The sequence below is a fragment of the Mustela erminea genome, chromosome 9, assembly GCF_009829155.1.
Source record: "Mustela erminea isolate mMusErm1 chromosome 9, mMusErm1.Pri, whole genome shotgun sequence".
In the NCBI taxonomy this organism is placed as follows: Eukaryota; Metazoa; Chordata; class Mammalia; order Carnivora; family Mustelidae; genus Mustela; species Mustela erminea.
In genome coordinates this window covers 47313805-47337092 of record NC_045622.1, presented here as the reverse complement: position 1 = coordinate 47337092, position 23288 = coordinate 47313805, and the positions used below count along the sequence as shown (strand labels likewise).

The following is a 23288-nucleotide window of genomic DNA, read 5'->3' as shown; positions in this document are numbered from 1 at the left end:
AGCAAGGAGCCCGATGTGGGACTCGATCCCAGAACGCTGGGATCATGACCCAAGCCGAAGGCAGCTGTCCAACCAACTGAGCCACCCAGGCATCCCGTATTGGTCTATTTTCTTTCCTAGCACCATTAACATACTGGCTTAATTATTGTAGCTTTATAATAAGTCTTGCTATCCGCCAGAGCAATTACTTCCATCTTGTGCTTTTTCAAAAATGTCTTGGCCGTTATTGGTCCTTTTCACCTCTCTATAAATTTTAGGATCAGCTTATAGAGTTTATATAAATAAAACCAATGTCTTCTTGGGATTGGAATTGCATTGAATCTACAGACAATAAGGGGAAAATTCACAACTTTAAAATCATTGAGTCTTCCAATCCATGAACATAGTAAAGCCTTCCCTTCACTTAGTTCTTCAATTTCTCTCAATAAAGTTTATGGTTTTCTATGTAGAGATCTTGCAGATTTGTGTGTATGTGAATTTATTCCTAAGTATTTGTAATTTTGAAATGTTATCTTTTTATAAAGTTTCATTCCTGTTTTTAACATATAGAAAATACAATTGATTTGTTCATTGGCTCTATATCCAGTGACCTTCCTAAACTCACTTTTTAATTCTAGTAAATTATCTGTAGATTATTTTAGATTTTCTATATATATAACCATATTATGTATGAATAATGATAACTTTTTTGTTGCTTTTCTTCACTCTGAAATTATAAAATACTTTCTCATTCTCTCTTTTAGTATTTTTAGAATAACTTTAAATCTTCAATTTATCTGGAATTTATTTTTAGTATACAGTATGAGGTATGCCTTAACGTAATTTTTTTTCCAGGTGGATATCCTGATTTCTTTGCAACAGTTATTGAATAAGCCATCTTTCTCTGATGATTTGAGAGGAGACCTCTCTCCATATTAAATTCTCACGTATATTTGATTGTATTTTTTTATTTGATTGTATCTTTAATAGTTTTTCTTCTGGTCACTGATTTTTGTTTTAGTTATTATAACTTTAAAATGTTTTAATATCTGGTAGTACTTTAAATTTATTTTTAGAATATGTATCGCTATTCTTCTTTGTTTTATTCATAGGAATTTGAAATCAGTTTACCTATTTCCAAAAGAAAATTCTGTTAGAATTTTTATTAGGTGAGCTATATTTATTTACTTATTATTATTTTTTATAATATTAGTGGGTTTTGTTCTCCATTTCTTTTTTTTTTTTTTTAAGATTTTTGTTTGTTTCTTTGACAGAGAGATAGAGAATGCAAGTGGGCAGAATGGCAGGCAGAGGAAGAAGGAGAAGCAGACTCCCCGCTGAACAGGGAGCCTGACAGGGGGCTTGATCCCAGGACCCAAAGGCAGCTGCTTAACTGACTGAGCCACCCAGGCGCCCCTGTTTATTTATTTATTCTTTAAGTAATCTTTAGGCCCAATATGGGGCTAAACTCAGGACTCTGAGATCAAGAGTCACATGTCCTACCCACTGAGCCAGCCAAACACACCAGGTGAGATTTAAATTACAGATTCTGTTTCTAATCTTGGGTTTTCTTATCCATGAATAAGGGCTGCTTTTCTAATTGTTCAAATCTTTTGGGTTCCTTAGCATTTTAATATAGACTTTGTGCATTTCTTGACAGTTTCTCCCTAGACATCTGTTCTTTTTATTGATACTGCTAATGACAATTTTTACTCCATTATATTTTCTAACTGGTCTTTATTTGTTTGCTTGAAGGTTGCATATTCGTTTTTCTTTTCTTTTCTTTTTAAGACTTTATTTATCTATTTGACAGAAAGAGAGGGAATATAAGCAGGGACAGTGGGAGAGGGAGAATCAGACTCCCCGTTGAACAGGGAGCCCAATGCAGGACTTGATCCCAAGACCCTGGGCCATGACCTGAGCCGAAGTCAGACACTTAACAACTGAGCCACCCAGGCACCCCGCATATTAGGTTTTCTGTGGGTTAATTTTATAGCCCAACTACCAAACTAAATACTCTTCTCTATAATAGTTACTCAGTTGATTCTCTTGTCTTTCCTTGGCTAAGCAGTTAAATCATCTATAAACAACATACAATTTACTTCCTCTTTTCTACTTTCTATTTCTCTTAGTTTTTTCCAGTTAGGAGTTTTAAGCAGGAGGGCTGTTTAATCAGTCTAATCTTTATTATTTTGTCTATATTATAATCTATATGATGTCTAATCTTTATTATTTGCAATAATAAAGACTACATTGGCTGCAAAAATGGAGCTAAGAAACCATCTTAGGAGTCCAGTACAGTAGTGCAGATACCAAAGGATGGTGCCCCAGCTAAGAGAGTGGCAACAGAGATGGAGAGAAATGGATAGACTGGAAATATATTTTGAAGCATGACAGAAAACAGGTTGATTATATCATGCTAGTAATTTGCCAACTTCTTGGGAACCTTAGAACATGAGAATCACAGTTAGAATGGACCATAAATATATTCAGGTGTGTCCCCTAACCCTACGTTTTCTTGGATTCATTCCAAATTCTGAACCACCTCCAGTGATGGAGAACTCAGTATCTTCTATCGTGCCCATTCCTTTTACTCATATCACTCCACAAACCCTACTTTTTTTCAGGTACTATATGGGGCTCTAGGAAATATGAATAACCAACCCTCACTGCCCTCCCTGAGAAAACTCAGAGAGAGGAACAACTCTCTTTGAAGGCCTCTTTCCTGGCAGACCCTGCCGTCTAGTCTCCTGTCTGAATCCTCTTTCAGAACAAGGCTGACCTCTCTCCATGGGTAGCTTACTCCTCAGGTGTTTGCAAAGGTGATCATCGCTTTTTGAGGTTTCTCATCTTCTCTTCCTTTTTTTTTTTTTTTTTAAAGATTTTATTTCTTTATATGGGAGAGAGAAAGAGAACATGTGGGGGGCAGGACAAAGGGAGGGGGAGAAGCAGATTCCCCAGTGAGCAAAGAGCCCAAAGCAGGATTCCATCCCAGGACCCTGAGAACATGACCTGAGCGGAAGGCAGATGCTTAACTGACTGAGCCACAGCACCGCACCCACCCCTCTTTTTGTTAGCTTGATCTGACATCAGATTCCCTCTTTATCGTGATCCAAATTTGGGAAACTTGAAACTTGTGGTTTAGTGTTATTTTTCTAAAGAGTTATTATGTCATTTCTTTACCTTACTTTATAATTCTATACCTGGGAAGTTAATGTTCATTTGTTATATGTCTTTGTCCATATTTTTTATTTGGCTTAGTGTTTATCTTTTTTATCTTTTTTTTTTTTAAAGATTTTATTTATTTATTTATTTGACAGACAGAGATCACAAGTAGGCAGAGAGGCAGGCAGAAAGAGAGAGAGGAGGAAGCAGGCTCCCCGCGGAGCGGACAGCCGGATGCGGGGCTCGATCCCAGTACCCCGGGACCACGACCCGAGCCGAAGGCAGAGGCTTTAACCCACTGAGCCACCCAGGCGCCCCAGTGTTTATCTTTTTTTATTTTTATTTATTTATTTTTTTTTTAAAGATTTTATTTATTTATTTGACAGAGAGAAATCACAAGTAGACAGAGAGGCAGGCAGAGAGAGAGAGAGGAAGAAGCAGGCTCCCTGCTGAGCAGAGAGCCCGATGCGGGACTCGATCCCAGGACCCTGAGATCATGACCTGAGCCGAAGGCAGCGGCTTATCTTTTTTTAAAGGACTGTCTTTATTAAGGACTTAGTGTATCAATTGTATAATAAACTTTAGGAACAAAAAAACTAAATAGCCATGCAGTCAGTTACATTGCTAGGCTCAACAAACACTAGTGGTTACAATGCTGAAGGTATTTTTTCAATGAAAAGACTGAGAATAAATAATAATGCACATGGAAGGAAGCTAGCAAGCTGATTAGTGTTAAGAGTAAAATATAAATATATGATCTCAAGACAGGCAGTGATAGAGTCTACTTCTACACATACTACATAATATCCAGTTCCAAATAACCAGGCTTCCCCCCCCCCTGCCCCGCCAACAACCCATTACTCTTCCAAAGTAGTTATGTTAATTATGTGTTCACAATCCCCATCCAATTTAACGGTCAATATATTTAATGAACATGTTATCTTCTTGGTGAGGCATTCTCGTGTACCATTTGAATATGACTATATTTGCAGTGTCAAAAGACATAATACAATTTGACAGGTTTTCCCAAATGAATTGCAGAGAAGTGACGGGGGGAAGAGAAGAGGGTTTTTTTTCTGTAAAGAGGGTGACCTTGGTCAATCCAGAGTGGAGACAGCTGTGAATTATAATAGGTTCCTCTGAGAATTGTCAGATTTAAACTAAACTGATGATACAATAGCTCAGGGAATAATTCCTTGTGCTTTGCAAGTGTTGTGGGCTTCTTTATATGATGTAAGATAATTTTCTCTCCCTAAATCATTTCTTTAAGCCTAGGTAACTGGGACGAGCATAAAGAGCAGTCAGATATGTCTGACTTTGAATTCTGATGTGAGTCAGGAAAATCTGACATTTTTTTTTTTTAATTTTGGATATTACTTAACTTTCCTAATTTGGTTTTTCAATATTTAAATGGATTATAATGTTTTCTCTAATAAGGTGAAATTGAATAAATATAATGTGTGTGTATTCTTTTTAAAGACTTTATTTTTAGCCATTTCTAAACTCAATGGGGACTCAAACCTACAGTCCTGAGATCAAGAGTCACATGCTCTACCGACTGAGCCAGCCAGGAGCCCCACTTGTTTGATTTTCATGTAAATATAAATGTATATACACTCAACAAAACCCTTACTTAATATTTAGTAATATTCAAGGTCAGTTTCTTTTTTTTTCTATTTTTATTTTTATTATTTATTTATTTTTATTAACATATAGTGTATTATTTGCTTCAGATGTACAAGTTTGTGAATCATCAGCCTTACACAATTCACAGCACTTGCCATAGCACATACCCTCCCCAATATCCATAACCCAACCACCCTCTCTCTTACCTGCCTACCCCCCAGGAACCCTCAGTTTGTGTCCTGAGATTAAGAGTCTCTTATGGTTTGTCTCCCTCCCCAGGCCCATCTTGTTTCATTTTTTCCCTCCCTACCCCCCACGACCCCCTTCCTTGCCTCACAAATTCCTCATATTAGAGAGATCATATGATAATTGTCTTTCTCTGATCAACTTATTTCACTTAGCATAATACCCTCTAGTTCCATCCATGTCATTGCAAAGGGCAAGATTTGGGGTTTTTTGATGGCTTCATAGTATTCCATTGTATATATACCCCACATCTTCTTTGTCCTTTCATCTATTGATGGACATCTAGCTTCTTTCCATAGTTTGGCTATTGTGGACATTGCTGCTATAAACATTCAGGTGCACGTGCCCCTTCAGATCACTACATTTGTATCTTTAGGGTAAATATTCAGTAGTGTGATTGCTGGGTTGTAGGGTAGCTCTATTTTCAACTTTTTGAGGAACGTCCATGCTGTTTTCCAGAGTGGCTGCACCAGCTTGCATCCCCAGAAAGAGTGTAGGAGGGTTCCCCTTTCTCTGCATCCTCATCAATGTCTGTCATTTCCTGACTTGTTAATTTTAGCCATTCTGACTGGTGTAAGGAGGTATCTCACTGTAGTTTTGATTTGTATTTCCCTGATTAGAGGCCAGATTCTTTACCATGTACTTCCTTTTTTAAAAAATACATTCTTTCACCTAAATTACTTCTTTCTTTCATATCTGACATTTTCTGGGTCATTCTGCTTCCAAAAGCCTTTTCAAATTGGATTCATCATCTCCATTCTTTCTGGCAATGCCTTAGTTCAGGATCTATTTTCTCTTGCTTAGATTATTGCAACAACTTTTTAATTTATACACTTCTCTCCAAGTCTTGCTGCTTTTTTTCCCGCCAGTCGTGCTACTTCTAATCCATCTTCCACACTGTGCAGAGCTTCTCAAAACACAGTTCTGATTATGAGTCAACTCTTCTGGCCTAAATACTTTTGTGTTTTAGAGAAACATTTTTTAAGGTTTTATTTTTTAAAGTTATCTTTACCCTCAACATGGGGCTCGAACTCAAGAGCCTGAGATCAAGAGTGGTCCGCTCCACCAACTGAGCCAGCCAGGCACCCCTTGCCTAAATACTTTTGATGTCCAATTTTTATTGCACAGATCTTGTCTCCTTCAACTTTTGTCTTTTATGTCAAACAGGGTTCAGTGGGGGTTTTTGGTTTTGTTTGTTTTAGATCTATTTATTTATTTGAGAGAGAGAGTGAGAGGGCATGAGTGGGAGGGGCAGAAGGAGAGGAAAAGAGACCCTCAAGCAGCCTCTGCACTGAGTATGGAACCTGATGCAGGGCTTGATCCCATGACCCTGAGATCACAACCTGAGCCAAAACCAAGAGTTGGATGCTTAACTGACTGTACCACCCAGGTGTCCCAAACAGGGTTCTATGTTAACCACCGCCTTCTATTAGCCTTCTATTAGCTTCTTATTGGATTAGGTTATGTCTGAACAAAAAGATCTACAAGTGGCTTTTAAACCTATAATTTTTAAAAAGATTTAAAAATATGATAAAAATGTGTCACGTGCCTGGGTGGCTCAGTTGGTTGAGCATTGGACTCTTAATTTCAGCTCAGGTCATGATCTCAGGGTCTTGGGATCCTGCCTGTACTGGATCAGTACAGAGTCTGCTTATAACTTCCCTCCCCTCTACTTCTCCCCCTGCTCACTCTCTCTCTCTCAAATTTAAAAAAAATGATAAAAATGTTCAACTTTGGGGTGCCTGGGTAGCTCAGTGGGTTAAAGCCTCTGCCTTCGGCTCAGGTCATGATGCCAGGGTCCTGGGATCGAGCCTCACGTAGGGCTCTCTGCTCAGCATGGAGTCCGCTTCCTCCTCTCTCTGCCCACCTCTCTGCCTACTTGTGATCGTTGTCTGTTAAATAAATAAATAAATAAATAATCTTAAAAAGAATGTAATTCTACAAAGCCATTAAAAAGGAATGATACAATTTGTGTATATTCATATACAAAGGTCTCAAAAATAAGTTAGAAAGCAAAGTTCAGAGCAGTGTATATAGGATGCTATCATCTGTATGAAATTTTAAAAGATAAATTGGTGATATTGTAAGTATTAAACCTCTCCGGAATGATATAAAAAGGATTAGAGACAGTGGTTGCCTCTGAGGAGGTGAATTATGGACTAGGGGTAGAGAGCTTACATCTCATACTCTTCAGTAGTTTGCATTTTTTTCACCAGGCACATGGATTATTTTTCAAAAATAAAAACAGAGCATTGGTTAAGCAAATTATAGCAGATCACCTGGATAATTTAGTAGTCTGGTACTGTGCTGCCTTTCAAAACAGTTCTATGAGATGGCATTGTATATCTCTTATGGAGGGGGAAACTGATGATTGAGGAAAGTATCTGACTGAAGTGTGTGTCATTAGGAAGCAGTAGCGACATAAGCCTAGGTTTAACTGGCACTAGCAACCTGTAGCCTTCCTTGGGAATCCCTCAGCTGTGAAAAAGACCTCCTTGTGTTCTGAGTATTGCTCTGCCTATCTATGCTCTTCCCCATCAGACTGGAAGCTTCTTTTTTTTTTTTTTTAAGATTTTATTTATTTATTAGAGGGAGAGAGAGTGAGCACAGGCAGACAGAATGGCAGGCAAAGGCAGAGGGAGAAGCAGGCTCTCTACCAAGCAAGGAGCCCGATGTGGGACTCGATTCCAGGATGCTGGGATCATGACCTGAGCCGAAGGCAGCTGCTTAACCAACTGAGCCACCCAGGCATCCCCAGACTGGAAGCTTCTTGAAAGCAAGAGCCCGTCACCGCTTTATCATTAGCCACTATCCCAATGCCTATCCCTATCCCTATCCCAATTAGCTGCTTCCCAATGCGAAGAACTCAGTAAAAGTTTATTGATATGAATGATTTTCTTTAAGCAACCAGATATTATGGGGATGTAAATTCTTTCCTGAGAGGCAGACGATTGTGGTTTGTGTCATCATCATACCAAGCAATTTTAGAAGGAAAAAATGAGATGGTGATGGTCAACGCAGCAGCCACAGAATTAAAGAGCAAGCCAGGTTTTTTGATGTTTGTTTTCCAGTGCGTAAGAGAATAATTCAAAACATTCTAAAAACATGTGCTTCTTCTCCACATAGCTGACAGGGGCAAGCATAGGACTGACCCTGTGGTTTATCCTGTGAAACATTTTATTCAGTGCTTTTTATTTCTAGCTCCATTTGGACTGCTCAGAGCAGGGGTTGGCCCCCCGCCTATTTGTGGCTGGAGGATTCTGTCACATGTCAGTGAAGAAGCCTGTGTCCCCTCCAACTGTAGGGACCTGCCTCTGAGAGGGGCACACACTACACTCACTGCAGTACTTCCAGCTTCTGGGAAACCGTGGTATTTAGAGACTTTCCAGAGCAATCAGCAATGCCTAAAAGGCATTTATTTCTCAATGCCAAACTCGAAGTTACAGAAAATTTTACAAAATAGTGCTTAAAGCAACACTTAGTTTCCTGAATCTATAAGAAAGATTTCTCACAGAAATCTTTTATTGGTCTCCTCTAATTTCCAACTTCTCTGGAAGTATGAGTCAACCAATGGAGAACAAGGGGCGGGTTTATCATTCGGGACTTAAACATGAGCTTGATGGGGTGCCTGGCTGGTTCAGCCGTTAAGTATCTGCCTTTGGCTCAGGTCATGATCTCAGGGTCCTGGGATCAGACCCATGTCAGGGCTCCGTGCTCAGCTGGGACCCTGCTTCTTCCTCTTCCTCTGCCCCTCCCCCTGCTTGTGTTCTTCTCTCTGTCTCTCCCTCAAATAAAGAAATAAAATCTTCAAAATAAATAAAGTATGTGAAGAAAAATATCTACCTGAGCACATGTTGTGAAATACATTTGGAGCAAAGAAATCTTCCAAATCAGGTAATAAAATACATGCCAATTTAAAAAACAAAACAAGGGGCACCTGGGTGGCTCAGTGGGTTAAGCCGCTGCCTTCAGCTCAGGTCATGATCTCAGGGTCCTGGGATGGAGCCCCGCATCGGGCTCTCCGCTCAGCAGGGAGCCTGCTTCCCTCTCACTCTCTCTGCCTGCCTCTTTGCCTACTTGTGATCTCTCTCTAACAAATAAATAAATAAAATCTTTAAAAAAAAATAAAAAATAAAACAAAAAAACTATGGGCTTGTCAACTTAGAATCTCAGAGAATCCTTTCCCAGCATCACCAGTATAATGAAAGTAGCATAGACTGGGGCACCTGGGTGGTTAAGCAACCAGCTCTTGGTTTTGGCTCAGGTCGTGGTTCCAGGTCGTGGGACTGAGGCTCACGACAGGCTTGTCCCTCTCCCTCAGCTACTCCTGTCTCTCTCTGAAATAAATAAATAATATCTTTAAAAAACAAAACAAAACAAAACAAAAAAACCCAAAAACCAGAAAACAGCACAGACTGAAAATAGGCTGACCAGAATTTGAAACTAGGTTCTGTCAACAACTGATCATGTGACCTTTAGCAAATTACTTAACTTCTTTGGGGTTCTACATCCTCATTTTGCAATGTTGTGGTGAGAATTTGATAGGTCATCATCAGTACAGTTCCAGGTACACAATAGGTGCTCAATAAATCTTGTTGAGCAAAGTGAATGAATAACATACTTCAGATGACAGCATAAAGACGAATTTGATCAATATTAATTCCCTACCCACTCTCCATCTTCTCACTTTCAGTTTAGTGTATGTGTTGCCCTTTGGTGAATTTTTCGCCCTAATTGTTGTTCCTAAAGGTAACCAAAACCTATTTTTAACCAGAAAGAAATTAATTAAGGCAGAAAGGGAGCATGCAGTGGAAATGTATTCACTTTAGCTTCCAAGCCTCCAAGAGATGGCCTTGTTTTTCTATTTGTCAAAAATAAGTCTGTCTAATGTTGTTTAATGGAGAAAATTTTAGATTTTAATTTTCAAAACTATCTGTAGTGTTGCAGAATGAATTAGAGACGACCAATAGAGAACAGCCATCACTAAATCATGCATTACAATCTTCTTGTACTTTCACTATATGAACACACCATGGATCAGTAATTGAACATATAACTTTAACCTCTGACGAGCCTATATTAGAGTCCAAACTCATTTTTTGTGTGTGAGCTGGGGCAATTTATTTAAGCAATCTGAACCTCAATGTGCTTATCTATGAAATGTGTTCAAAAAATAGTACCTACTTCATGGGTTTGGCAAAGGTTGAATGAAATAATTACCACTCCCACCATGCCTGGCACAGGGTTCACTCTCAACAGATTATGACTATTACTATCATCTCATCTAATACAACCCTGAAAGGTAGCCAGTTTTATTGCTTCTGTTTTACAGACAAGGAAACAGAGTCTTGGATGAAAAATCTAAAAATATTTAGCATATCACCAGGCAAATACTAAAAGCTCAAAATATGTGACCTTGAGAAAAGAGACAAATTGATGGTCTCCAACCAGTAGATCAGGATTTGTGATTAGAATTTAAAGCCAGGCACTGATCCTTTATTTTACTCTGCATGCATTTTCTGTAGGAAGAGGAAACTTGAAATGACCCATTAACTTCTCTATCTATTCTTATGTGCTGGGAGGCTATGGCCGGAGTCCTATAAAGCCAGCACATAGCCATTCTAGGTGCTCAGTAAATATTTGGTTATTCAACTAAATGTAAGGGGTGAGCTCCCTGGGACTCTGTGCTGGATTTTCCTTGTCAGGAGCTATACCAGCCCCATTTCCTACTCCAGACCCCCTCTCTTCATTGTGACCTCCCCCCTCATCTTGGAGCTTCAGGAAAATCAACACAGGGCCCTCCTCCTGAAAGGGGAGAAGATATATGCCTTAAACAAAAAAACTTGAGCTTTCCTTGAAATGCCAACATTACAAATTTCACCTTAAGTTTAAAAAGTGGGCCACTAACTAGGTCGCCTGGGTGGCTCAGTCAGTTAAGTGTCTGATTCTTGATTTTGGTTCAGGTCATGAACTCAGGATCATGAGATTGAGCCCCATACTGGGCCTGCAGCCTACTTAAGATTCTCTCTCTGCCCTCCCTGCACCCTGCTCATGCATGTATTCTCTCTCTTTAAAAAAAAAAAAAAAAAAAAAAAAAAGCGAGCCATTCACAAATAATTGAGATATTGTGGTAGAGTATTAAAAGTTGGTTCTTGAAGACTAACATTTTTGGAGATAGGAGGACTCATTGTTTTAAAAAAGAACATGTTTAAACCTAAATAAGTCCATAGTTTGGAGATCTTTGGATTTAGGATTTAGGATTTAGGATTTGGATTTAGGATTAGAAGAGCCTATGCCCCAAATCCCAACCCTAACTAATATTTCTAAGCAGTGTGCACTTGGACTAATCACCTGTCATCTCTGAGATCTGGGCTCTCCACCTGAAAATAATTCCCAGATTTTTCCAAGTAATAAGAGAAATATGTGGATTATAGCCCTTCATAAATTGTGAAGTACTCTTAAAAACACTAGTCCCTGTGTCACTGGTCCTATACTAGTCATGCCCTAAGGATACAGTGCTGTGAGACACCAGGTTTCCCAGTAGATGGGCTGTGGATGTCTCATAACCTCCCAGTCACTCTGTGTCAGAGGCTGAGCCACTGACACTTCAGGGTAGAGGAGGACATGAAGAAGAGCTCTGGCACAAGGAAGGGCTAGGTTAGCTTTCCCAGGTCGGTCAAATAAGGACCCCTTCACCAACTTTCATCCTCATAGGAAAACTCACCTGCACTCTCAACCGTCTCCCAGAAGAAACTCCTCTCCAAAAGAATCCAGGGCCTTGGGAGAAAGGAGGAGGCTGGTGAGGGAAGCTCCTGCTCAGCGCTTTCTCCTCAGAAGATATTTGTGTGAGAAGAATGGACTTTTTCGGGGCGCCTGGGTGGCTCAGTGGGTTAAAGCCTCTGCCTTCGGCTCAGGTCATGATCCCAGGGTCCTGGGATCGAGCCCCGCATTGGGCTCTCTGCTCAGCAGGGAGCCTGCTTCCTCCTCCCTCTCTCTCTGCCTGCCTCTCTGCCTACTTCTGATCTCTGTCTGTCAAATAAAATAAATAAAATCTTAAAAAGAAAAAAAAAGAATGGACTTTTTCATCTTCGCGTCAGGGCAAGCAATTGGCATGTTTCGTGAGCTCTTCCTTATAGCAGCAGAGTGGTGTTGTGGAAAGAGCTTCGGAGTGACTCAGGGCTTGCCTTAAAGCCCCTGTCCTGTAATTAATGTGTGACCTTCAGTTGATCGCTACTTCCTTTGAACTATGGCCTAAGCTTAGGAAAGCCCTGAAGATAGAGGAGACATCACTTCTTAGCTCACCCTGTTGCTCTTAGAAGCCATGCTTTCAGTTCCCAGTTAGATTCCATCTTGAATTTGTCTCTGAATGTTTTTTTCCTGAGTTACTCTAGTCTCTCCTATTGTTTAAAGCTCCAATACTATGTTCTTTGTCTGAGAAGTTAGTGCCAACGCCTGAATCTAGCACATAGGTTCTCAGTACATGCTTGGTAAGTGCCTGATTCTAGGAATTAATTTAAAATTCATTGTAAGCTCCTGAGTGAAGCCCCCAGAGTACTCAGCAAGGCACAAAGCAAGTGCTCACGAAACAAGAATTGTTAATTCATTGATTCAACATTTATTATCTCTTCCCTCCTCTTGATTTGTATCTTCTTTGCTTTGGGAAATTGAAATATCCTGCCACGTTTTCCATTTCCCAACTGTCACCAGCTTTGAAGTACAAATTTCCATATTCTTAGAGGATTCTGGAATCTCTCCTTATGGGACACCAAGGTAAATGTGAATTTTAGATAAAAAATTTCTTAGATATAACTATCGCCCGTGAGAGCCTTTGGACATACTTGTACCAAAATTTTTTTCACTGTTTATCTGAAATTCATATGTAACAGAGATCTGTATTTTATCTGGTAACCCTTCTTAGAGGGTCCTACCAGAAGCAACGATACGGACATAGACGTTGTCATTTCTCAATTTTGAGAAATGAGGCTCTGTGTTCAGTAATTAGTTGGTTTCCAAACATCCCTAAGGAGACAGAAAGCTGCTTTATCTTCCTCCAAGCACAGGTTGTGCTCATAGTCATGTGTTGGGGAAGAGAGAATCAAGTCCCGCAGTTTCCTGCTTGATATCAAGCTTCCTTCATTCCATCAGTGAGCTGCCCTCTCTCATCCCAGCCCCTGGACAGGTGCTTGTGGATATGCCATCAGCACCCAGAAATTATAGCTTCTATCTTTTGTATGCCTCCTACTGCACTAAATCACTAGTCCTGTGTTTGATCTTATTGCTGTTATTTATTTTTTGTTGTTTTCCCTACAGAATTATTCCCTGGACCTGCCTCTTCATTCCACTTCTCTAGCTGGCTGTGCTAATTTACTGTGTCATCACCTGGGGCCTGGATTACAGCAACAGTGTCCCAGCTCTTCTGGCTCCCTGTATCTGTGCAACTTCCTGCAAATTTATGCTTATTTACCATCCTTCTCCCACCTGGGAATCCCTTTTGGGAGAAGCTGGCTTGAGTCTCTATTTTCTGTTTACCAAATCAATACCAGGCTCCACAACCTGGCCTTCAAGGCCCCAGCCCTCTATGGTTTCCTCCCCTTGTCTGCCTTCCATAGACTGATGCAATACAATGTCTATTTGCCAGTCCCTGGGCCTCATCCCTGCTCCTAGCTGCATCAGCCCCATCTTTACATTTGCCCTCTGTCCCTAAATCCTTTCCTTCTCCTCTGAGTCAATCCAGGTCCCTTGCCTCCTTCAAAACCCAGCTCATTAGAAATAACACAGCCAACTGTGAGGTGGAGGAGGCTGTTTCTAGGGGAAGAAAGTAGAAGAGGAAAACACAAATCGTTCAATAGATTTGATTACGCAAAATTGAAAACCTTCTTTATGTTAAAATGTCCTATAAACGAAACAAGAGAAACTAGGAAAAATGTTTGCTACATGTAATAAAGTTAATATTCTTTTTTTAAAAGATTTTACTTATTTATTTAACAGACAGAGATCATAAGTAGTCAGAGAGGCAGGCAAAGAGAGAGGGGAGGAAGCAGGCTCCCCGCTGAGCAGAGAGCCCTACGTGGGGCTCGATCCCAGGAACCTGAGATCATGACCCGAGTCGAAAGCAGAGGCTTTAACCCACTGAGCCACGCAGGCGCCCCAAGTTAATATTCTTAATATAATTTTAAAAATCAGTATAAAACAGATATTCCAAAAGCAAACGAAGAAGAGATATTAGTGTGTCACACACGGACACAAAATAGAAGAGTCTGGAAACACAGAAAGCCATAAAACCTCAGTAGTATAAAAGAAGTGCAAATTGAAATAACAATGAACTTCCTTTCCCTTTATCAAATGGGCATTTTTTAAAGACCATAGTTAATGCTGATATGAGTGCAAAAACAGAAACTTTCACACATGCTTCAGCAGGATGTTTTTTATACCTTTTAAAATAGTATAGGTTTGGGGCACCTGGGTGGCTCAGTGGGTTAAGCCGCTGCCTTCGGCTCAGGTCATGATCTCAGGGTCCTGGGATCGAGTCCCACATCGGGCTCTCTGCTCGGCGGGGAGCCTGCTTCCCTCTCTCTCTCTCTCTTTCTCTCTCTCTCTGCCAGCCTCTCTACCTACCTGTAATCTCTCTCTGTCAGATAAATAAATAAAATCTTAAAAAAAAAAAAATAAAATAGTATAGGTTTGAAAAATCTTAGTACCTTTTTACCATGTGAACAGTGTTTTCCAGTTTTTCTACAATAAATGTAGATCCTTTTTATGAATAACAATATACACAAATACATTTTGAAAATTCCTATGAAAATTAAAGAGATGAGGAGAGAGGAGGAGGGTACCTTATCTTAATTCAAATGCTCAGCAGTGAGTGTGTTTCTCCCTCTCCTTCTGCTCCTCCCTCCACTCACGCTCTCTCTCTACCTCAAATAAATAAATAAAATCTTAAAGCAAAAAGCAAAAAAACCCCAAATAGACCTGGTTTAGTAATCCATGATTACCACTAACTAGCTGTGATTAACCTCTCAAGCCTAGAGACTTTGGCTCACAGGGCTCTGAAGATTAAAACAGAAGAAAAGGGTGTAACTTGTTACCATAGTACCTGATGGTGTTTTTTTTTTTTGTTTTGTTTTTTAAGATTTCATTTATTTATTTGAGAAAGAGAGCAAGAGGGAGAGAGAGTGTCTACACAGAGGGAGAGGGATAAGCAGGCTCCCCTCTGAGCGGGGATCTCAATGCAGGTCTCCGTCCCAGGCCCAGAGATCATGACCTGAGCCAAAGGCAGACAGTTAACAGACTGAGCCACCAGGCACCCCTGTAGTACCTGATGATTTGTAAACATTCAAAAAATGGTAGTATCTGTATTATTGTTCTGTTATATCCTCAGCAGATAGTTTCAATGTTCTGCATGTAGTAGGTACTAAATTAAAATGTCTGACTGATGGTCTGATCTTTTAAATCTGTACCTTTAACAGTCTTAATCTTCCTACTAACCCCATTCTCTTTTTCCCTTTCCTCTTTCTTATTCCGCATCTGTTCTCTCAATCTCCTTTCTCCTTCTCATTAAACTCCTTGTCTTGTGGAGCAATCTTTCTTAAGTGTCTGAACAGCATTTTCAAAGCCCAACTCCAGCCTTACCTGAAGGTCAGCAGCGTTGACAATGGGTCCCAGTCTTCTCTTTACTCTTGTTCTTATTTTATTAATACCTGGCTTGAAACTCATCTGTTCTTGGAATGCTGCCTATGCTTGACTACACCTGAGTCTGTTCACATGGGTGCTTCCTGGTGGCCTGTGATATGCTTGTCTGTTGACCTTTTCTTTCCTCTAGGCAGAAGCTCATTTCATGTTCCTTATGATCCTTGCTGAATGTTTGTGTTCATCGTCTTATAAATTAAGAAGTTTATAGTATTTATTAGTCAGCCAAATATCCTCCCTTTCCTTCCTCTTTTCCCCCTTTCATCCCTCCCACTCCTTTACCCTTTCCCCTCGGAATATAATTATTATTCTTTTCTTTTCCTCTCACATAAATTTGTATTTACTTCGGGAAAGTAGGATGAATGCTTTTGTGCCTATGACCCATTGGCCTGATATTGACTCTATGTCCTTGTATTTTTTTTAAAGATTTATTTATAAATTTGAGAAAGAGAGAAAGAGACAGAGGGAGGGAGAGAGAGTCCATAAACAGGAGGGTCAGAAGGGAGAGGGAGAGAGAAACTCAAGCAGACTCTGTGCTGAGTGCAGAGCCTAACATGAGACTTGATCTCATGACCTTGAGATCATGACCTGAACCAAAACCAAGAGCGGACACTTAACTGACTGAGCCATGCAGGCACCCCAACTATATGTCCTTGTATATTTTCAGAAACATACACTGAACATTTTAGAGCAACTGATAAGAGATAACAACAGGAGAATGTGACCATGTGAACACCACAAGATCTTTCCTTGTAACTGTTTTGGTAGTGAGTGTGGAGTTTGTCATTAGACTAGATTTGAATCTGTTTCCAGTACTGTGCTCTCTGAGATTTAGCTTCTTTGACTGTAAAAAGGTGATAACATCTGTCTCAGAAGATTGGAATTAAACGTGTGTAAAGCATAAGATACAATCTAAGTCAGAGTAGATGTAGGGCATTCTCTAACACAAAGAGAAATATGAATTTCCCCTTCTCTTTCCTAGATTTACCCATTCTGTGGGGTTTTATAATTCAGTGGGGGGAAAATAAGACTTACATGATTAACACTAAACACAATCAAAATTAATTTATCAAACACAACACTTACTATGTCCCACCTACTCTACTAATAGCACTTTTTAAGATTACCTCATTTAATCCTCATAACAGGTACTATTACAACCCCAATTTTAAGATAAGGAAACTGACATCCCTATAGTCTCACAATTAGCAAGAAGCAGAGCAGGGAATGTAGTACCAGTGTTCATGCTCTAACTGCTCTATTCTACTTCTCTCACTCATGCCTCACACGTAGTAGGAACTGAAGAGATATTCAGATCTTTTCCTTCTAACTCCTTTGACCCAAGTAAAGAAAACCACTACACATTTCCAGAAAAGCAACTTTTACCTATTATTTGTTGAAAACAGTTGGCTGCTTTTCATACAAGCTAAAATTCCAACCCTGTCTGGTGCAAAGGAGCCAGGGGGAAAGGGGAGAGACTGGCTATCTTCTACTCTCCAGGGTCTAGTTCCTCCGGGGCCAGTGACTCTGAATAAGTACTCCAGGGTGTGGAAAGGATGACGTTTACAGAAAGTCTTTGGGACACGAAGTTAGTAGATCCAACCTGAAGCCATGATAAGGGCCAGAGAGTATTTTGTTCTAGCTAGCCTGTGGCTCTATCCATTGATTTAAAGATACCAAGATACCTTGAAGATAAAGAGCAATTGTAAAAGGTCTAGACTCTGTAATTAACTCTGATTCAATAATGTTAACATCTCGCCTCACTGGGTAGGTTTTGCTCTGTGTGCCTCATGAAGACATTCAAGGATGTGGCAAGAAATACAGTTGACACCTCTTGTGTTGATATTTCTTATTGAAATCGTTATGGACACTGACTTTTCTTGAAGTAAACAATGTAACCACTAGAAATTCCACACATTTGTATTTTCAAGCAGAACCTCTAATCTATTCAAAAAGAGATTTCGAAATGATTCCATTTCAAAGTATGTTTTTAAATGTTTAAACATTTCTAGTTCCAAGGTGAAGACTGAGCACTTAGGATAAGACCAAATAGATTCTGAACCCTCATTAATCTATATACCACCTACTTAGACTTGTGGTGATAATTTTGACTGGGTTTAGAGTAAACTTAGCTTAGCAAATGCTTTTTCTTTAAGACTAATTCATGGTGTGAGGTTCCTGGGTATTTAAGGGGTCTATGAAAGTGGTAACTTTGGGTTTGTAATGGTTGACTTAGTGGGACAGATCAGCTCTGACAGGCCATCACAGATGGTCTTAACTATTTAAAAAATAATGAAACAAGTCATTATTGTGAGTTAGTATAGTTTGGTTAATAATATTTTTCAAAATCTGGGATCCATGATGACGGGGGGTAAGGTCTATGTGTGTAAAAAAAAAAGTCCTTGATGGTGAAAAGTTTGGGAATTACTGTCCCAAAGTATAAATTATTAAAATCAGCAAGATCACAGAGGATTTTCAAAATATAGTATAGTTTTATGTATATTACCAAAAAATGAAATGAAAATAAGTGAAATATAACAGCAGTTCTTTTTAATTTGTAGTCTGTGGGAAATTAACCATTTTCTTCTTTTCTGTTTCTCCAGTTTGTATTTAATTTAATTATATGCATTAATTTATAATTATAGATATATAATTTAGTAATTTAAAAAGTTAGACCATGATTTCTAAGCAAGTATTTTAGAAAATAATCTATACACATTTATGCACTATTCTTTTCTGTTTCATTTAATCAAGGTCCTTAAGCCTCTACCTTTCTTCTATTTCATCTATTTCAATCCTACCTTCCTCATTTAATGCTTTTTTTTTTTAAGATTTTATTTATTTATTTGACAGACAGAGATCACAAGTAGGCAGAGAGAGAGGGGGAAGCAGGCTTCCCGCCAAGCAGAGAGCCCGATGTGGGGCTCGATCCCAGGACCCTGGGATCATGACCTGAGCTGAAGGCAGAGGCTTTAACGCGCTGAGCCACCCAGGGGCCCCTCATTTAATGCTTTTAATGGTGGGCATTTCTGCATCAGTTAGGAAGGACGTTGGGTTTGAGGTTGGTTGAGTTTTGATGAGACCTCAGTTGCAATGCCTTCCTGCCAAGCATCTGCGATTTCATAATGTTGGAGCATTCACTGTAACCTGGGGTGTTGTGGCTTTCTATAAGTTTGCTGTGGCCAAACTAAGAAAGAAGACATATGCAGATTTCTACAGAAATTATGATTCCATGAAAGATTTTTGAGGAGATGAAGAAGGCTGGTATCTTTCAGAGTGCAAAGTAATGTTGGAATGTAAAGAATTTCTTTGAGTTGAGTTCCATGGAAGTTTGTCACTGACCCGTGTTTCTGAACTATGAACATGAGTACTGGGTTATGAAATAGTTTCTCTTGATAAACAACTAACAGTGACAACAAAACAGTTAATGGTGAAATGACTGATTGGGACCTGAGTCTTGATATTGGCTTGCAACTTTCAGAAAATAATGTCAAATCTGTTAATTGATTGGAAGTAGTCTAAAAGGGGTGAGGCCAAAATGTACTTCAAGAAGTCTCGAGAAGTAACTAAGTTTGCTTCAGTAGTCATGAGAATGAGTCAGTTAGGCCTCCAAACTCTACACTGGGACATAGCCAAAAGCTATCTTTCCAGGACACAGCCTGGAAGATTTATTTTTAATAAAAATAAAGTACTGGTTTTCTTTTCCTATTTTAAAGAACAGTACATAGTCAATGTAGAAAAATTAGAAAAGAAAACAAAACTATAAAGCAAAATGAAAGCTATAAAGCAAAAAAAAAAAAAAAAAAAAAAAAAAAAATAAAAATAAAAGAAAGAGAGAGAGAAAGAAGCTTTTTTGGGGGAGGGGAGAATGCTCTTTTAAAACACAGAATCCAGAGTTTTATCCTCAAATGACTCAATCAGAATATCTGGGGCAGAACCTAGAAAGCTGCATTTTTAAACCAGCATGCTGGGTGAGCCACTCTCCTAGTGACGACTAGCAGGTATGGGGTGTTGAACTCAAGATAAATTTGTGTCAAAACGTACACTGAGCTCTCTGATGAATTATCTTGCTGTATAAGGTAACTTAACCTTACACCCCTTTATTGTGTGTGTCATTTGGATTTATTGGCTTCTTTTTATATATTCTGACTCAAAATGATTACAGAAGCCATCCGAATAAAAAATTGAGACAGCTAAAACAAGAAAAAAAAATTTTAAAAGGAAAAAAAAATTGAGACATTTTATACAAGATTCTATTATTAGTAGTATAATTATTATTACTACCAGTATGATTATTTTGATTCGAAAAGTCTTACAGTAGTAGAAAAAGAAGTAATGTTACTTTTATTGAAAGGAATGAAATTGAAGGGGCACCTGGGTGGCTCAGTTGGTTGAACGTCAGCCTTCTGCTCGGGTCACGATCCCAGGCTCCTGGGATCAAGTTCCGAGTCTGGCTTTCTGCTCAGCGGGGAGCCTGCTTCTCCCTCTACCTCTGCCTGCTGCTCTACCTACTTGTGCTCTCACTCTCTGTCTCTCTACCTCTGGCAAATAAATAAATAATAACTTTAAAAAATATGAAATTGAAACAATCCTGACAAATTTGGGACAAATGGCTTTGAACACTGTGAAATATGTTGAAGTATTTCCCTTAGATAGAGAAAGGTCATACGGTGAAGCTAACAGCAAGGATAAAGCAAGCACACAGGAAAATGCAAGTTAAAACAACAGTAGATTCCACTGCACACCTATTAGAGTGGCCAAAATCCAGAACACTGACAACACTAAATGGTGGTGAGAATGTGGAGCAACAGGGACTCCTTTCAGTGCTGGTAGGAATACAAAATGGTACAGCCACTTTCAAAGACAGTTTGGCAGCTTCTTAAAAACTAAACATAATCTGGGGCCCCTGCGTGGCTCAGTTCGTTACATCTGATTCTTGATTTTGGCTCAGGCCCAGTTCATGATCTCAGGGTCATAAGATTGAGCCCCAAGTCAGACTCTATGCTGGGTGTGGAGCCTGCCTAAGATTCCCTCTCTCCATGTGCATGCTCTCTCTCTTTCTCTCTCTCAAAAAAAGAAAAAAACTAGACATACTCTTATCATAGCGTCTAGCAATCACTCCTTAGTATTTACTCAAAGGAGTTGAAAACTTTCGTCCTCCCAAAAACCTGCAAACCTGCAAACAAGCTGTATTCATAATTGCCAAAGCTTGGAAGCAACCAAAATGTCCCTCAGTCGCTGAGTGGATTAATAATCTGTGGTACACCCAGACCGTGGAATGTTATTCAGTGCTAAAAAGAATGAACTATCAGACCATGAAAAGACATGGAGGACACCTAAATGCATATTACCAAGTGAAAGAAGCTAGTGTGAAAAGGCTACGTACTGCGTGTTTCCAACTATCTGATTCTGGGAAAGGTAAAACTAAAAAGATCAGTTGTTTCCCAGGGTTAAGGGGGAGGGAGGGATGGGTAGGCAGAGAACAGAGGATTTTTAGAAACTACTTTGTGTGGTGCTACGACATATTTGTATGGTGGATATGTGTCATTATAAATTCAAACCCCCAGTATGTACCACACCAAGAGTGAACCATAATGTTTGCTTTGGATTCATGAACTTTGGACTTTGGATGATAATGATGTGTCAGTGTGGTTCTCCAATTGTAAAAAATATACTACTGCAGTGAAGGATTTTGATATGTGGAAGACTATGTGTATGTGGGGGCAGGAGGAAAGCTCTCTACCTTCTTCTCAATTTTGCTGTGAACCTAAAACTGTTCTAAAACATAAAGTTTATTTTTTTAAAAATGAGAAAGAAACAAAAATAACCTGATATAGGGCTTTAAGAAAGAAAGAATTCTCTTAATTATGCATTCATTCATTCACTGGACTTATCTTGAGGACCTACTGTCTTCCAGGTATTGTGCTAGTAAAGAGAAGGAATGTCTGAGAGAATTTTTTTAATTGAGATATAATTGATACATAACAGTGGAAAGTTTAAACTTATTATCATTGTTTGGCAGTAATTTCTTTCAGAACTTCAAAAACTGTCTGTCCAGACCTGGTAGAAGTAGATGTGTAGTAATTATAGAATTTTATATCAAATGATAGTTTCATGATAGAGGAAAAAGAACCTTACATTTCTTGAATACCTACTAAATGTTAAGCATTGTGATGCCAACTTTACAAACTTTGTCTCACTTAATCCTTATAACCTCCAGGGACGTAGGTATTTTTATCCCTAATTTGCAGATAAGGAAACTGAGATTTAGGAGATGAAGTCACTTGCCTGGAGTCACACACAAAGTGGTTGACATTGTATTGAAACAGATATTACTAATTCTGTTCTGACTACATTAATACTGAAGTTCTTTTTTTTTTTTAAGATTTTATTTATTTATTTGACAGACAGAGATCACAAGTAGGCAGAGAGGCAGGCAGGGAGGAGGGAGGAAGCAGGCTCCCTGCTGAGCAGAGAGCCCGATGTGGGGCTCAATCCCAGGATGTTGGGATCATGACCTGAGCCGAAGGCAGAGGCTTTAACTCACTGAGCCACCCAGGTGCCCCAATATTGAAATTCTAATGGAGGTTTCCCTATAGAAACAGAATAATTATGAACTCAGGATTTGTTTTAAAATTTTTGACCTTTTTAAAAATAGCCTTCCCAATGGATAAAGAACATGTGGTGTATACACACACACACACACACACACACACACACACACACCCACTTGCGTGTGCACGCACAATGGAATACTATGCAGCCATCAAAAGAAATGAAATCTTGCCATTTGCGAGGACGTGGATAGAACTAGAGGGTACTATGCTGAGCGAAATAAGTCAATCAGAGAAAGACAATTATCATATGATCTCCCTGATATGAAGAATTTGAGAGGTAGGGCAGAGGGTTGTGGGGCGTAGGGAAGGGAAAAATGAAACAAGATGGGAGTGGGAAGGAGACAAACCATAAGAGACTCTTATTCTCACAAAACAAACTGAGGGTTGCCGAGGGGGAGCGGGGTAGGGAGAGGGTGGTTGGGTTATGGACATTGGGAAAGGTATGTACTATGGTGAGTGCTGTGAAGTGTGTAAACCTGGTAATTCACAGACCTGTACCCCTGGGGCTAATAATACATTGTATGTCAATAAAAAATAAAAGAAATTAAAAAATAAAGATAAATTTTTAAAAAATAGCCTTCCCACAAAAACCAACCACAAAAGAGGAAACTCTCAGAAATACCTGATCTTGGGGCACCTGGGTGGCTCAGTGGGTTAAAGCCTCTGCCTTCGGCTCAGGTCATGATCTCAGGGTCCTGGGATCGAGCCCCACATGGGGCTCTCTGCTCAGCAGGGAGCCTGCTTCCCCCTCTCTCTCTGCCTGCCTCTCTGCCTATTTGTGATCTCAATCTGTCAAATAAATAAATAAAATCTTAAAAAAAAGAAAAGAAAAGAAATGCTTGATCTTTACTTAACATCCAAGGTTTTTCTCTACGATTTATAGTTAGTTACTCTGTAAATCTTAATGCTCTTTTTTTTTTTTTTTTTGAGATTTATTTCTTTATTTTTAGAGTGAGAGAGTGTGCCCAC

General features: G+C 39.4%; 1 pseudogene; it reads left to right on the top strand.

Moving 5' to 3' along the window:
• The first annotated feature begins 18686 nt into the window (after positions 1–18686).
• Positions 18687–19122, top strand: LOC116598240 (annotated as a pseudogene).
• Positions 19123–23288: the final 4166 nt, after the last annotated feature.